Genomic DNA, 17,132 nt, shown 5'->3' on the forward strand with positions numbered 1-17,132 from the left:
ATTTAAGGCCCACCATATTTCACATGAGAGACCAAGCTGTTTTTTTTTCACATCGAGGAGTAGTTTTCAGTAGAAGGAAATATAATCGCTCCTCTAATCCTCAAATCCACATCCCTGGATTTGCCTCTAGCCTTACAGAAATGTTACATACTGCTGTTGATCTTCTCTAGCCTCCTTCTCAACTGACTATGGCAAAAAGATCTCCCTTCTCACATTTTCACTCGATATATAAAGTTTTAATATAAACCCACAAACTACAGAGCCATACATGAGACTTTGTTTATGACAAGGAGAACAGTTAGAGTAACCTACAGAAAACTGCTTTTTAGAAAAGCTTCAAGGTAGCAACACAATCTTGTGACAAAACTCCCCAGCTGCTGAAATAGAGACAGCTTTTCCTGACATCTCCACTAGTGCAGGCAAAATTTTCTGTGCCTCAGCTTTCCATGCCTGGAAGGACTATTCTGCAGCTTCCATCTACCCAACATGGTCTAAGCCACTTCAGGTGCAGGTTTTTCTAGACACAGGTACCCCTTCCTTAAGACAGCCGACTGTTTGCTTCTGGTACAAACAGGCCCTGACCTGTGACAGACCCTTCTGAGCACTCTTCAGCTCAATCTCAATCAAGACAAGACACAGCATCTCCCATCCATTACAGATATGGGCTTGGTTTCCTCAAGTCCTTACAGCATCGCTATGTAATTTAAAACCTGGACCTGGGGAACAGAGTGGTTTTGAAGAAGGAGACTCAGATCTTGCTGCCATTTCTAATCCTATTTGCCATAAAGAAGGGACAAACTGACTTTGATGAGAATACTTACTATCAAAATTGTAGCAAGTGCTAATGTTTAACTATCTGATCACATTATTAAGAAATTACTCTATTTTGGAACCACAGTTTGACATTCTCAGAAGATATATCACCTTCATTAAGAGGCAGAGAAAGGTAGAAACCAAGCTTGCAAACAAAATGTGATTTGTCACTGATATACTAATATAGTAGCAAATACTTACATTGTGTCATCTGCCTCCTTGCTCTAGGACTTTGCAGAGGTATAGCTTTCTAAAGCATGGGAACCACGGGTTGCTTTAGCCTTCCCTTGGCCTGTGGTAGCTGGTTTGTTGCTGTAGTAGCTGATTCATATTGGCATAAAAAGCCTTTACTTAGTATGGTGAAATAGAAGGAAGGCTGGATTTAAAAAAAATAAAGTAACAAAAGCAGAATTAGCCTTGCAAATATTAATGCTGCTGCATTAGCAAGGGTATTTATACACTGAAGGTGAAAAACACCGTAGTGAACTTCTCTGTCTTGAATGCCTGGTAAAGAGGAATCACTTTTGCTCTCATTTCTCGTTCCTTGTTTTGAACAGATATCACACAAGACTACATCACACAACAAAAATCTGCCTCAAATCTTATTTTAATTTTGTGGTCATTCTTTTTCATTTTTTTCATATGTTCTCCATCTCGGAGAACTCATTTCCCCAGCCTGGTGCTGGAGATTGCCTGTCTATAATGAGGCTCAGCCTTCAAAATGTCAAACATAATGAAAAAGAAAAAAGCCATAACGGAATCAGCCGTAGGGACCTGAGAGGCCTTCTGCTTAAACTTCAGCAACTCTGCCAGTTCTCCAGCTGCAAAGACAAACAAGATTTCTGCCTACATCAGAAGGGCAATTCAACACTACCACAGGACATGAATAACCCAAGCTGACAGCATGTATGCAGTGGAGAGGGCCGTATCTCCAGGTTACTGTCACTCACGCAAAATGAGCAACACCAGCTTGTCAGACTTGGCACCAAAAAAAGTAAGAGCCCAAACTGTGAAAATCATGCTGCACAAGGGCATGTGTTCCTGGTTTGGGCATTACAGACAACCTATATAAAAAACGGAAGGGAAAACACAGAGTCCTCATAAACAAGTTGATGGAAATTCTGTAAATGTTCTTCCTCTCCCTTCCTATTACTTTCTCTCTCTCCACAGACACGCCCCAGAGGCAGCTCAAAAGAAACACCCCCCCACCCCCGGTCCTTTGCCGGTGTTCTTTCACCTCCCTGGGGCAGAGCAGCCCAGGAGGTCAGAGCTGGAGCAGGGGACACCGGGTAGATGTCCCATATGACCAGTATTTCAGCTTCAGGACTGGCAGCCCACAGCCTGGGCTCCCTGAAGGGCGGTGCTGCCACCCAGCAGGAAAGCAGGCTATACGAAGGCCAGCTTACAAGTTCATGAGGGTGTTTAGGACAGAGAACGAATGGGTAAAATGTCTTGTGAGACATGCTAAGAACTTGCCAGTGACCGCTGGTGGTACGCAGGCTGAGTGCAGAACCTCCCACTCACTCAGTTCTGTGGAACACCAACAAGTCCAGTGCCAAGCCTGACACTTGGTGGCCTTAGCAGGCAGTTTTGGAGGGGACTGAAGCGAAAGTCTGGTATGGTACAGAGCATTTCCTTCGTGCCTGTGTGCCGTGAATGCAAACAGCAGGTAAACAGCTCATTAACGGACATGCTAACGTTCGGGGCAGAATACTGAAGATTATCCTGCAATACAATCAGCTCTGAATACCCACGAGTAACTTGTCACCTCTAGTACAGAATGTCCTTGTGAGAGTGCCATACTGTTTAATACATAAGGATTAATTTCCTAAGACATGAATGAGTACACCAAGTGGAATAAAAAGCCTTTGAGAGATGAGGAGCTGCTGAGGAGCTGCACAGTTGCAAGACACTTCAGGGGTGAGCACGGAAGCGGCTCTGGCTGGTGACTGTGGCACAGAAGGATGAAAACACAGTGAACTCAACAAAACACAGGCTGGCGGAAGAGAAACCTGGTGATTAATAGATGTACGCTTGGTTGATCTCACTACATATTTAGTGCACTTTTCACAAATTATTTATCTTAATTTTATATGAATCATCAATATATTCAGCTTGACCAGAAAAATATTATTTGCATTACTCAACACAAAGGAGGATTTTTTTCCAAAGGAAAGCTAATTTTACATATAATCTATCATTTGCAATTAGCCCAGCGTCCCTGGCTTTTGCAGATAACATTGGTGGCAAACTGCAAGAAAAGCCTCCTCTTACATCCCCTAGCATCAGCTACAAAAGCTCAGCAACCCCCATTTCCTAACTCTTTGCTGGCTACCTTCTCTATAATAATAAAAGAAAAAAGTTGTGTGGGTCAGGAGGACTAGCACACATGGCGAGTACTAAAACTGCTCTATGGAAAGAAAGCATTCCTACTGTTCGTCTAGTTGTGAAAAGAGAATTACAGAAGTGCAAAGAGGTTCCTGGAATAAGTTACTTAAAAAAAAAAAAGAGAGAGAGAAAGAAGCGAAAGCTAATAGAAGGGAATAAAAAGGAGGAAAATCTGAACAAGTCAATTATACTGATGTTACAATGGTCAATATTATAACTGCAGTTCAATCACAACAGCTTAGCTGGTCTAAACAAAACCCGAAAAGATACTGTTGTGGACAGAGATCATTATTTTTAGCCACAGCGTTTGTCTCTATCCTTGCTGTGAGTGTCTCAGGTCACAGATTCAGACAACACGGGCCGTACCACGCAGCATGCCCGGCGGGCAGCAGTGCGAACCCAGCCTAGGTGCTGGCTGCCCTGGAGGGCTGGCCAGGCGGGTGGTGCAGGGGGGACATTCCCCCCACCAAGCCCGGCGGGCCCAGTGCCCCAGGACTCAGGCGGGGACTTTGGGGCAGCGAAGGTACCTGTTGCTGCTGAACTCTGCAATTTACACGGAAAGAAAAACATGCCAGTCTAGTGCTAGTGAGCATGCAAACGTTTGATTCCCGGATCCAGTATGGCCAAGACTTCATGGCATTTTCCCCATCGAAGAACAAATATATGCTCAAAGCTCTAGCGTTTTCTGGGTACACCGATACTTTTAACACCACTTCTGGAACCACTTACAGCTGAGGTAATTCAGATAATGATAAAACTACACCTGTTCATGCCAGCAGAAGAGCTAGTCTCATAAACAACAAGCTAGATTATTGCTTGCAGTGAATTATGCATTCAGTGGATATGTTTAAAATATCAAGAATAAAATGGCGATGATCCCCCCTCCCCCCCGTAATTTAAAATACATAAAGGATATTTTTGTTGCCGTTGGTTGCATTTGTTCCTGGAACAAGTAAAGAGATAGCATTTGATCCTCCATTAAGGAGCAAACTGAAGACCAAAAAGCTTTCTGTGCTGTAGCACAAGAGTTTCAAGCGTTTTTTTAATATTAAAAAATATCCAGTTTAATATGCAAGGTCCCCCCCCAGTAATTAAGCCCACAGAGACTGCTGATATCTTCCAATGCATGTAAGTATTAGCAACTACAAAAAATTGAAAGATAAAAGGTGATTTTACTCTTTATGAGGTACACTGTGGTTCATTATTAATGTCAAAGCTGATCAAACTCAGGCAACATCATTCTCTACTAATACTCAAACCTCTCCACTTTACAGAATTGGAAACCTTACTTCAACACACCATGGCCCTGGAATATTTAACATGTTTATACTGTAAAACGATAACAGCTAGCTCTTCGGGTGATGGGCCGCTATCTTCAATGCTGCCCTGCAGTAACTTTAAATATTAGCTAATCAAAGCCTTTCCTTGAATGAAGTGTTGATCTCAGTATGGTTTTACCTGAATCCCGTCCAGTGGCTTTAATTTCATTTAGCAGGTGATGTTAACATCCAGAAGTAAACAAATTTGTTACTTCTAGGGGAAAAAAAAAGCATCTTTAAAATGAAGGAAAACATTAAGCAGGGAAATTACTTTCTGTTTGAAAATAGTTATTTTCAGATGAGAAAAAGGCAAATAGATATGTATTTTCAAAAGGCTCTCTGGGAAGAATGAAGCTCAGGTTAAAAACAATGAAAAACTTGGAGAAAGTTCTTATTTTCTGAGGAATATTTCTTATTTTTCACTTGTATGAATCACCAGAACCATGGCCTGTCAAATTGCCCTTTAAATTTGTAAAACCACCTTCATATTCCCAATTGAACCTCTCCATATTCTCACTGGTTAAAGAGTACCACAATTCCTATCAGTGATTATTGTTGTGCAATGGCAGCAGTTAAATGGGTAACTATTCATCCTACAATATGAACATTTTTATTTTAAAAATTATTTGCCACTTAGGAATATTAAACAAATACGGATGACCGAATGACAGGAAAAGGAATGGAACAAAAGTTGAAGTGAAAAATGGCTGGGAAGGGGCTTTTCAAGATGAGGTTTTCAAAATGATGTTAGTTTCTTTTTTTTAACCTCCAAGACAACCTAGCAGTAATTCATGCTCAATAAAGATGCCCCAAAGGACTTCACTGCTCTTGTACATGGTGAAATATGTTTTATCATAAATCTTAAGACTAAAAGTAATTTCTTTCATGTCATAATCACAATGAAGAAAGAATATAGAAATGAAAAGTTACTTTACGTGTAACTGCATGTGTGACCTACATACCAACACCAGTAATTTCACTGGAAACAGTGAAATTCCAGATCAGAGAGACTGCAAAATTCTTATATCTACTTCAAATACAGACAGTTACATTAAACCCTTAACTTCCAGCAGCCATGCCTTTGTCCCAAGTAACGGCTGTAGTATTCCCGTAGTAAACTTTTCCAATAGTCAGCTAGCTTTCTTCTTAACTACACAACGTAGAGTTTCACCCTGAGAACAGGTTTGCTGACCTCAACTTCTAGACAGATCTTTCCTTCTTAGACAAAGGAGCATACCATGAGTTATCTCCTGCTCAGGAAGGTGCTCCCCTCTTGAGGTTCAGGTATCTCTTAGATCACTCTTTGATAACATATGCTGAGATTGTTTAAACTATTCCTTAGATATCTATTTTCTACATCAGCAATTTATATCCTGACCACTAGTTTTAATTTGCTGTTTTATCTTGGTTTTTTGGGGTTTTTTTTTTGTGAAAATTCATTTACCTACCATTGCATTTACTGTAAATTGCTGTAGAGTTTGTCAGCATCCAAAATCAACAGCAACAAAAAGAATATTGAATAAATTTGTTTTGACTTGTATTTTGAAAGCACTCTGGAATAAAACCAGCAAATATTCAGGGCTCATCTACAGCAGGTGGGGAATGCCACACTGGAAAATGTAACAGATGGTTGATTACATATAACTGTGGATAAAAAAAAGGATATTGTATTATTATCAGTTTAATGTTTTCACAAATTTCAGAATTACGTTTCAAGATATACAAGGATTTTCTGAATAACTCTTTTTTTTTTTTTTTTTTCTCTGTCCTCTGAAATATATCTTTGTTACTGCTTAGTGAAAGAGCGGTCCCCCTACGGAATTCCTTAGTCACAAAATTCTAATACATTAGATTCTAATTTTTTGTCTCTACCCCATTGCACACAAACAGCAACTAAAAAGACTATTTGATAGAGGGTTGGTTTTTTTAAGAGGTTTAGTATATCTGTAAATGACACTAATCTGTGAGCTGTATGGTTCTCTGCAGCACACAGGGCCTAGCTGAATGGAAAATACACTTCTTGTGTCACACCGACCGCCTCACATACCGGCTGGAGTGACACACAATTTACAAATGCTGGAGACAGCAGGTGATATTAGATTCGACCTACACTCAAGATGCAATTCTTCCGTAAGTTTTGCAAAACTAAGGCAATGAAGTATGAAAGAAGTGTACTTAGAAACCTCAATAAAGAACAGATCTCTCTCAAAATTCAGCTCTGTGTGTAAACATCAGTATTTTAAGCTAAACATTTCCAAAACTAATTTCATCTACTTTTTAAGTAGTTAATTTCCTTGGTGCAATTTCATTAGGTCTTAAATGCACTACAAAAGCTGTGCACGACATTTTTTGAATATTTCTGTGACCTTTACCAGGAAAAGTATACCTAAGAATAGTTTCCTGTAGCTAGTCAAATACTGCGTGCAAAGTAGGTTGACAAGAAAAGCTGGTCAGCATTCCTTAACGAAAAATCCTACTCTCATGTACTGATTTCTGACAGCAGCACAGGTATTTAGGCCCTTGCAAGAGGATTTTCAGTATGCACAGTATAACTTCTGCAAATTGTCCAGCAAGCATACTGTACTGCTTTGGAGTTTCAATATTTGTTTGCAGGAAGAAAGGAGGATTTAGCCTGTTTAAGGCTGAGGGAGGGAATTACTATTCAGGTAGGAAAAGAAAGAAGCTACTCAGAAAATCTGAAGGATTTTATATCTATCTTTCTCTTCAACCATATCTGCATTTAAGTGCCTTTAGCCCATAACAACATTAATTGATTTCCTGACCTGCTCAGCTGAATAAGGAAAGAAAAGAAACACTTTCCAAGAGAATGAAAGCATGAACAGACATGCTTACCAAAACAGGGGGGAAATGCTACGAGACTTTGAACTTCTGTGAATGAAACTTGTAAAATATTAATTAATCTTTGTTGTCAATATAACAAAGAAACATAATTCAAGAAACCATGCAACATGAAGGAAAAAACCTATTTTTATCTAGCAACTAGAATATTAAAAATATTTCTCATTCACCAGGTGGGGAGCAGGGCTTGCCTGGCTAGGCGCCTGCCACATCTGATACAGCATTTATGGAGAGAATGGGAATTTTGTGTTGCTGAGTGTATGTTCCATCCTCAGTCAGGAATACCTCGGTGATTTGGAGAGGTGATTAGGTTGCATTCCTGTTATTCCAAGTAAGGGAATCAATACTAATTCACTTATCTTTATTTTATAAGTGGCTAAAGAGATGTAACATCAACCTCCAAAAAGGGAGAACACTTCCTGCGCTTGTAAGAATACTAATAAGAATTGGCTGAAGGTAATGACCCAGCAAGATCTGTTTGCCAAAACAAATTAATTATTAATCAGGAGCTTGCTGATTTAAAAATATTTGACCATTTTAAAATAAAGGAAAAATATAGCCTAGAGAGTGATATCAAACCAAGACCCTACTGAAGTCATGTGAGAAAATGACAGTATATAGCATATTTTTTGTAACCTGAAATATATAGTGACATTAATTCAAAGCAGACCCTTCTCAGACTGAAGAAGTTTAAATCTGCTTTGCAAACTGGGCTGTTCTCCATTGAAATGAAATTGAACACTTGTACTTAAAACTTTGGGCTCGGATATACTGCTGTGGAACGAGTCTCATTACAGAGAGGAAAATTCCTTTAACGATAGTATGTGAGTCCGACCCACTGTAAGTATAGACAAATGACAATTCGGTTGACTTGTGAAATACACTTGACAGATTGCACATTTCAGATCAAAGGGCTGCGGCTGGATAGAATAATACTCTGTATTTGCAGAAATATGTGCTTTACTTCCTTGGTCTCTTCCCTGAAGGTCTCCAAGGGCTAAGCACTTAATACTCCGTAACCTTTCCTGGAAACCCTTTGCAGCTGGTACAACAGTCACTAAGAGAGACAACCTGAACCACAGGAGAAGGTAACATCCTTTATCTCCAGCTTTTGAGTTAGAAACTACCTTATTTCTAAATCCATCAATTTGCTTATCTGTAGAGCAAATTATTTTTGCACAAAAAAACATGCGAACTCCTCTACTGCTGCAGCCAGTGAGACCAGCATTCGGTCCCAAAAGAATACAGACCAAGTCAAGCTATGATTCCCAGGCTGTTTTGCTTAGCGTTAAGCAACATCTTGATTGCAGTAATGTTCATTCCTCCCCTCCTTCCCACCTCCCAAAGCCATTCTACAATATTCTTTTTTTCAAGCCCCTTCACTTTCAGTTTTGTCAAGGACCGAGTCTTTTATACAGAGGTTTCAGTTGGCTTAAACTATTGAGTTCCCCAGGATAAGAAATCAATAACCATTTAATAGTTAAGCAGCTTACAAGCAACAATTGAGCTCTAGATGTGGCAGCAGAAGAGAATTTTTGAAAATCAAAATGCTAGAACTAGCAAGGCATTAGCATGCGTCATGCTTATCTCTATGTGAAGACCAAGTATCTCACTTACAGGATAAATACTCTTAATGATACTTTCCAATGTTTACTTTTTTCCCCACTGAGTGCATCCTGCTTTGGTCTGGGTGAGGTAAATCTGATTTGGAGCAGATCATCAGCAGTATGGCTTTAAGAGAAAGACAACTCCGAAGTCAGACAAAGCCTAAGCGGTAAGTGCTTCAATTACCTCTTCCAGTAAAGCAGATATTTTTGATCAGTTAATCCCCAGCAGATGACCTGTATCTGTTTTGTTCTCTCAGGATACATTTTGCTGTGGGTCAGCTCCTGAGAATATCTTTCATGACTCTGCTGAAAAAGAGCACTTAAAAGAGAGTTTATGTGCCAGCCATCTAAATGCAGCAAGATATTATGGACAGGTTGTGAGTTCAGCACTAAGAAGCTACATACTACATAATAATATGATCTATAGAGAGAGAAAGACTCTTTGCTATATGCCTTCACACACAGATATATCCTTTGGTCTCAGAGGTATCGCTAGCAGAAAAGAGTTCAAAGTGCAGCTTAGGCAGGAAAAAGAGCTCAAGCAAACTTCTATACTGGCCCTAACCTAAGGGCTGTGTAGATTCCCCTGAATCTACACATATGCATTGACAGATAGTGATATGAACAAGCTGTTTCCAAATAAATTTTCACTTCTAGTTAGTAGCTGAGAAGTAATCCCTGTAGAAACAGGAGAAATAAGTATATATATATATATACACACACATATATAAGTATATAACTCCTGTCTGAAATCTTTAAGATCATGGACAAATTTGGCAGGATAGGTATCTCTTCACATCGGTACAGGAAGGCTTGAAAGAAAATAATCCCTACTATTTTATAAGCAGTACGAACAGCTTAACAGTGAACACATTCTTAAGTTTTAAGGGAAATCAATATGTTATTTATTCCAAGCCTTTAAGAAGAGGCAAGAAACCTGAAACGAGGATTGTCTAGAGATAAAGAGCGTGGGTCCTTGTAATCCTCAGCTTGCTGTTCTATCCTGAGAAAATGTACTTATTTGTTGCAGATAGTTGGCTGCTCATTAACATCGCTAATCTGTTGACCATGTGAATGATCAGTAATGTCTGAGTTTGTAAATAATGCTGTTTCCCTGAAAACTCTCATTGTGGAAGAATTTTGTCATCTACCTGTGCAATGAAGATGTTGCTGCAACACAATGTACTAATCAATTGGCATTGTCCCTTCCTGGGTGATAATTTTGTTTATTTTCCTGTAGTCTCCTCATGGCAAAACACAACTGAATCGAGAGTAAAGGAAACAGTCAGCTGTGATTCCTTGATATTACTGCACGTATCCCCAATTTGCTTTTTCCATAGTTTCTTGCTACCTAGCTACCTGGGAGTGAGCTACTCAGAGCATGTTCTAAGATGCACTCTATTTGATATTTGCATATGAACAAAACCTCTTCAATTCTTATGAACTCTTGGGTTTTAAAATCGCTTGATGACTTTGAGCTGGTATTTCTCTGCTTTGAGTCACTCCAGAGCTGATTATGTTGCTCATGGTCTGCAGATGACTGGGCACCCCCTACTGACTTTGCAACAGGATGGATTTTCCCAGTTGTAAAGGCAATCCCAGTGATTCCTCTGGGTTCTCTGAGGACATGGTATGATCCTTCCAAGGCAGGTGAAATTGCAACTTTTTTTTGTATTTACAGGAGTTGAATAAGAGGCAGGTATCCCAGCCTCTAAGATACATTCTTCCAGGCAGCCAAATCTGAAAAGTCATCCTTAACCTGGTATCAGTCAATAGAACAGCCACAGCAGCTAATCACACACATTACTGAACAGTGCTGGGGAGCAAAATTTGGAGCATCGGAGGGACCTAACAGCCAAGATGCTCAGGCAGGAACCAGAAGCCTCCTGCTCCTAGACACCGTTTGTCCGATACCCCTTCTGTGTGTACCAGCAATGTGATGGGAATAGCAATGCTGTGTGCAAAGCCACCAGAAGTCTCCCAGAAGGAAAGCACTGCATGCAGCCATTTGGTATCTTGAGGAACACACTCCAATCTCTCGCTATCCCAGATACAGAAAACAGAGATTCAGACCCAATTTTGTTTCTTGCAGAGCAGCCAAAGTCACAATGAAAAAAGATTATATGAGAAATATCAATAAAAATGCATTTCCTTGATAACATTACCTGCTTTCACTCAGGATATAAGGGGTGTTGCTTCTAAGTGAGTCTGTATTTTATATCTGTACTGGCAGGAGACAAAAGGGGCTGGTCTGCTACCCGTACTGTGTCTAAGTATGGGTGAGTATTTGAGCTCTAATGAGTAATTGGGGGAATGCTAAGCATCTGCCATTGCTGCTGAACTATGTAGACTGCCAGCTCTCAAAACTATATATAAAGAAAGATTAAAGCCACGGATTTTTTTTTTTTTTTTTTTTTTTTTTTTAAAGGGACACTATGGCAGCTGACTGTATATCTCTGCTCTGGACATATTTATGTCTCTAAGCATTTAATACCTGTATTCATGGTATTATCAGCAGAAATATTTTCTCTAGGCACTTGCTGACTCAAGAGACACAGGTGAGAGATACTTGCAAGCAGGATGATCTATGCTACTTTTTTTCAAATTTAGTACATGACTTACATAAATAAACCCTCTCCAGTTGCCAGGGTGTTATGAAGATGTCTAAGCACAGCTTGGGGGGGGTGCATTTCTAAGCTAACACTTGAATCTCTGCAGCATGCAGCATTAAGACACCAACCCACATGCACCTGGGCTTTATAATCTGTAATGGATACATTGTGTTAAGGATGGCTGGTCCCAGGGGTGATACATCTGAGATCCACTCCACGTGGTATTTTTGGTCAGAGCTCTTAACTACAAAGACTTACTAGCAGAGTTTTCCAGAGGAAAATGTTACTATCATGTTTACTGGTCGATTACTGCTAATGAAAACAAATAACTTGCTTAATTATAAATCTCGTGCTAAGAAACGAAAATTAAGTTAAGCAAGCACGTTTCTTCACCATTTCCCCCCTAGCAAAAAAATTACATTTTTCATTTTTTAAGTATGCTTAGCTTAAATTATTGATTTTGTTATAATTTCATTATTGAACAGTCTACAAATTTTTAGGAGTTTCAAAAAGCTTTCACAACACCCGTTTCTCACCACACTCGATTTAAAAGCCTGCGAACATATGAAAATTGTTTAACTTGAAACTTCCTTCATATCCCCACTAGCTACAGAAGCATTTTGCAGATGCTTTCTTGTACACTGGTATTTGCCAGCTTTGTCAGGAACAAAATGATGAAGAATTCAAACCTACTTCATCATGGTCTATTTAATTCTTTTTTCCTCAGACCATGACAGCCTTTCCAGAGGAACATGAAAGAGGATATTTAACAGAAGGCTTCCTTTCTGCAAGTTATTACTTTCCTGCTACCATTAAACAAACTTGATAACCAGACCTGTATCTCCTGAAATTCTATCCTTATTTCCTTTAATTAGATTTCTTTCTGATTTTTCTGAAATGTTTCAGATTTTCTTCTAAATTTTTCTCTTTGATGCCCACCTGGAACTTAAAATGCCTTTTATACTGTAACGATTCTCTTCAGTTTCTGGGTCCTTAGGAAAGCACAAAGCTCCATACATACAGGTTAGATAAACTCTTGTCACCTGAGCTCCCAGGACACTCTCCAGCAACAGGTTTGAGTTGATTCAGTGCTAAAAGAATAATACAGCTGCATATGTTTAACCTCTCTTGTCTTGTCTTCCTCCTCCTCAAATGATTTAACTGCTGGGTCATCTCAATGATTAACTCCAGCTATATTCTTGTAATTAAACTTCGAATCAGAGCCTGTGACCATTTGCACTTGGGTTGGATTTACTGCTGTTTGGATTTGTATCATTGTATTTAGCTTTTCCAAAATAACCGTGCTGTTTTATGTTTTTGACATAACACAGACACAGAGACGTCTTTTTTTCATCATCTCTCAAGTATGTCAACTAATCAGCATTTCTATTCCATGGTTACAGTCTCCTAGCAACAAAACTTTATCTTAAGCTGACCCTTGTTTTGGAGGCCCAGTGCCCAGAACATGTTACAGCTCTCCTTTTTCTCAAACACACTTAGTGCTTTTCCTTGTTCTCTTTTTGATTACCTATCAGCTCCATGTTCCTCACAGAATGGTTTGCATTGCAAGGGACCTTAGAGGTCATCTAGTTCCAACCACCCTGCCATGAAATAAAGCATCAGGAATATGCTAACATTTACACTCACACTACTCCTACTTCTGGTTGTTCCCTTGCAAATGATTCACAAGTCTGTCACTTAGCAAACCCTTCCCTTAAAAAAGAAAAAAACAACCCCAGACAAAACCAAAAAATAGCTCTGGAGGTTGAGCTGCACTCTGAGTGCCTCACAAAGAGCGTTCACATGTCCCAGCTGTCCCAACCTTACGAGCCAGTGGAAAGAGGCTTAGAAACTGCCATTTTATACCGGAGTATTGGTTTCCTCAGGACAAGGGCTCCTTTGCTCCTAGGGAACTTGCAACCTCTCCTGCTTTCAGTGACCAAGGTGGGAGAGACACACAAAGCCTGACTGTCACTGTGCAAGGAAACAGCAGCGTGGTCTAGGTCCTCCTCTAGACCATGGGACTCGCAAAAAGCCCTGTACACACACAGCCCCGGCCCGAGTTGCGTGTGAAGGACCAAGGCAGCTAAAACTCTCTTCTGGTCTAGGTTACTGGTTCTTCCAGGCCACTCTGACAGTGCAGTCAAACACTTCAGTCACAGAGGTGCAAAGACACGGAAATGGTTGTTGAGTGGAGCTTGATACTGTTTCACGATTTCTTTTTTATTTTAATGATGTGCATGGGAACTTTTATACTATCCCGTCACAGAGATCCCTCTGTCCCTCCGGTCCCTTAACCTCCTTTCTCTAGCTGGCCAAAGAGAAAGGCGGATCCACCTGCATCGCATCCAGTGAGAAAATCGGATGCTGACGAGATGGAGAGGCTTTGCAAATATTGCAATTAGTGCATAGGGAAAATGGGCAGGAACCATAAATAAACACAAATCCAAACTTTATAACACTGACAGCTTCATGGAGGAGGACACCTGAACCTCACGATAAGTCAGAGCAGCTTACTTCACATGATCATTTGTAGCCCTGATTGCCACAGCTTTGGATCTTGTCAGTTCAGTCCAAAGTAAAGAATAGCTTTGACCTGTCTCTCACAGTCCAAGACATAACTCACACATGCTATCTAATGGGGGAGGGGCACACTACCTCGTTAGCTTCACCTGGATGCTACACCCCTCCACCCCACCCCCACAAATATAGGTGTACAGATGCTTCTTGAGCCCTGTTTCTTAAGACTCTTATGCAAAAAAATGTTGTGTAAAAGCTAGAGATAAAGTGAAAGACTTGTATGGGTAGCAGCAAAGTGGCTTAGGTAGTCATGACAACCATGTCAGTGCTTATAAAACTTCCCTTCTTCATAATCTTTTTTGCAGTTTAGATAACACACACATGAGCTGTAAAAAATGAATATCTGTTCTGCAGGAATAAAATAAAAAAATAAAATTCTCATAAAAACCAAAATATTGGAAACTGACACACTGACAGTTGTTTGGCATCATTAACAACAAAATTTTGTCCAGTTTCTGTAGGGGCTCCTCAACGTGTCCAGGCTTAAAAGGGACCAACAGCCTCATCCCAGATTTGGGGGTGAGCAGGGAGAGGAAGGAAGGAGAGGGTTAACACTGCCTTTTAGGGAAGAAGGTCAGACACTAGGGGTACTATTATGTTCAAATTCTGATGTACTTGCTGTTTCCTTCAGCACCTGGTTCCAGAAGGGCTCTGTTGCTCCAGTCCCAACACAAGGGACACCTGCATGATCTGTGGGTTCCCACAAACCATGCTTCCTTTAGTAACAACCAACATCCATATTCTTCTTTCAATCTTCCACATTTTTTACTTTACTTTTTCACTTGGTTTTCAATGTGGAAATTTAAAATCCCTCTCAATCTTATCATTCACAGGTGGAAACCAAAGCACACCAGAAATAAATACTCCTCTGTGTCCAGACAGAATTTGATGGATTTGCTTCCAGCAAAAAGGGAGTGACTGCTGTCAACAAGACAAATCACCATCTTTCTAATCAAATGATAAACTCAAGAAAATTGCAAAGCTTTATAGACCAAAGTCTGCCAAGGAGTTGTATGTTGCTTCAAAGGGAAGGAAAAAAAAAGTTTGGCCTCTGAACTCTTTAATAACTGAATTTACTTTCACGTATTATTCACGTGAACTAAATAACACATGAATCATTCACTGAAGTATCATTTACTGAGGAAAAGAAATAAAGAATTTTCTTTTATAAAAAAATATCTATGGTCAACATGTTTATTTTGTCTTCTTTCTCTCAACTAAGAATAATAATTCACTGACATCCGTAAGAATTCCCAAATCTTACACAATACTGAACTTACAAGGCCTCCATCACCAGTCTTGGGGAAAGAGCTCCATCTTCTGGGAAACAGCCCTTCAGTGGTCAGGAAGGGATGGGTTCCAGTGGATCACCCCGTTCCTTCTCCAGGATGACATGGTGAATATTAAGGGTTTATCAGAGATTTTACTGGTGCAGGATAGCTCATCTCAGAAATCAGTCTCCTGTGGGCTGGTTTGTAGATGGCAGGATTGTCAATGCAAAGAAGAGGGGCCGAGTAAATAGCAACTTGCCAACTAATCCACTGCAATAAAAGCATCTCAATAAACCCCCCAAAAAACAGTGGGCACAGCAAAAGGAGCATCTTACCTAAAAGCTCAATGCTGAGGCAGCTGAGTAACCAAAATCCATGATCAAGCTGGTCTAAAATGCAGATATCATTAGGATGATCTCTGTCACAAGCAAGTTCCATAGTTCACATGACAAGAAGTTGTTGAACAGGCTCTAAACATCCAAACAGAGTGACATCAAATATGAAAATATTTACCAAGTTTAATACAGCATAGAAAACACCTAAGAAGGCATCTTTTCCAACAGGTAAAGACTGGAAGGTAGCTACTAGTATTACATATTGGAAAAAAACTGTCTCGTGATTTGGGGTACTGTATTTAACAATATATATAAACAGCAGTTTTGAACGGAAGCTTTGCATTTCTTTTCAACACAAAAGCAACCACATAATGAATGTTCTTGTTTCCATTAATCACAAATACTGTGTTATACAAAGGCTGTGCGTATTTCCATAAACTAGTGGTGCTAATGAAACTTGCTAGGTAGAAATCAGTGACTTAAAGTTGGTTATTATGGGATTCTGCTTCAGCCATGTAAAAACTGACTAGAGTCAAATAAATAAATAGCCAAATTGTCTTCCTATGAACATCAATACCATTTTTTTGAGATTTTTTTGTTAATTATATAGAATATAGTTACTTTTAGTGTTAGTCATTTGCATGTAGCTTTCAAGAGCACTGGGATAACTAGCTTCATCTTTAGATTCCTGTCTACTTGCTCATTAGCTACAGGAAGATGATCTTAAAATACCTTCAACTGATCTTGTTAAATGTCTCCACCTTTTTTTTTTTTTTTTTCCGGAAAATGATAGTGCTGTAAATAATACAATGAAAAGTAAGTTCCCTGGTTGATACCAGGGAGCTGTGCATCGTGCTCCTGGACAATGTGTAGGGAAGGGGACTCTTACCAGGTAGCAAATGAGGACAAATAATCATTCTTACAGGATGCTTATGATAAAAACCTTTCTGTACCACCACCTAGTACCATTTAGAGGTGGGAGTTCTCTAAGAACACCAATAAAATACATTTACCATTACTTCTGGGTTTTTTTGGTGGGGTTTTGGGGCTTGGCAGGTAGTGGATGTTTTGTGGGGTTTGTGCTTTTTCTTTAATGATACTGACTTTAAGGCTTTGATGCGTAGTTTCACTTTCAGTACATTGATTTACCCCATGGTGAAAAAAAGCCCAAGCTGCTTGTACAGCAAAGAACCTATTTGAAGATTTTAGGGTTTTTTTTTTTTCTGATTGCAGAATGTGAGTGGAACACAACGTCACCAGATTGATTTAATCACAGGTGATGTTTCATGATTTTTCTTTTTCTGCTATGTGAATTGAATTAATTGTGTTGATGTCCTAAATCACATAG

General features: G+C 39.7%; 1 long non-coding RNA gene across 1 annotated transcript in view; it reads left to right on the top strand.

The window, feature by feature from the left end:
• The window catches only part of LOC121096377, a 50,320-nt gene extending 35,014 nt beyond the window's left edge, over positions 1 to 15,306 (top strand). The window contains exons 8-10 of the long non-coding RNA XR_005830468.1: positions 4,476 to 4,559; positions 8,366 to 8,467; positions 15,012 to 15,306. This is a non-coding gene — a long non-coding RNA (uncharacterized LOC121096377). The remainder of the gene's footprint in view (positions 1 to 4,475; positions 4,560 to 8,365; positions 8,468 to 15,011) is intronic.
• The last annotated feature ends 1,826 nt before the right edge of the window (positions 15,307 to 17,132 follow it).

The sequence above is a fragment of the Falco naumanni genome, chromosome 12, assembly GCF_017639655.2.
Source record: "Falco naumanni isolate bFalNau1 chromosome 12, bFalNau1.pat, whole genome shotgun sequence".
In the NCBI taxonomy this organism is placed as follows: Eukaryota; Metazoa; Chordata; class Aves; order Falconiformes; family Falconidae; genus Falco; species Falco naumanni.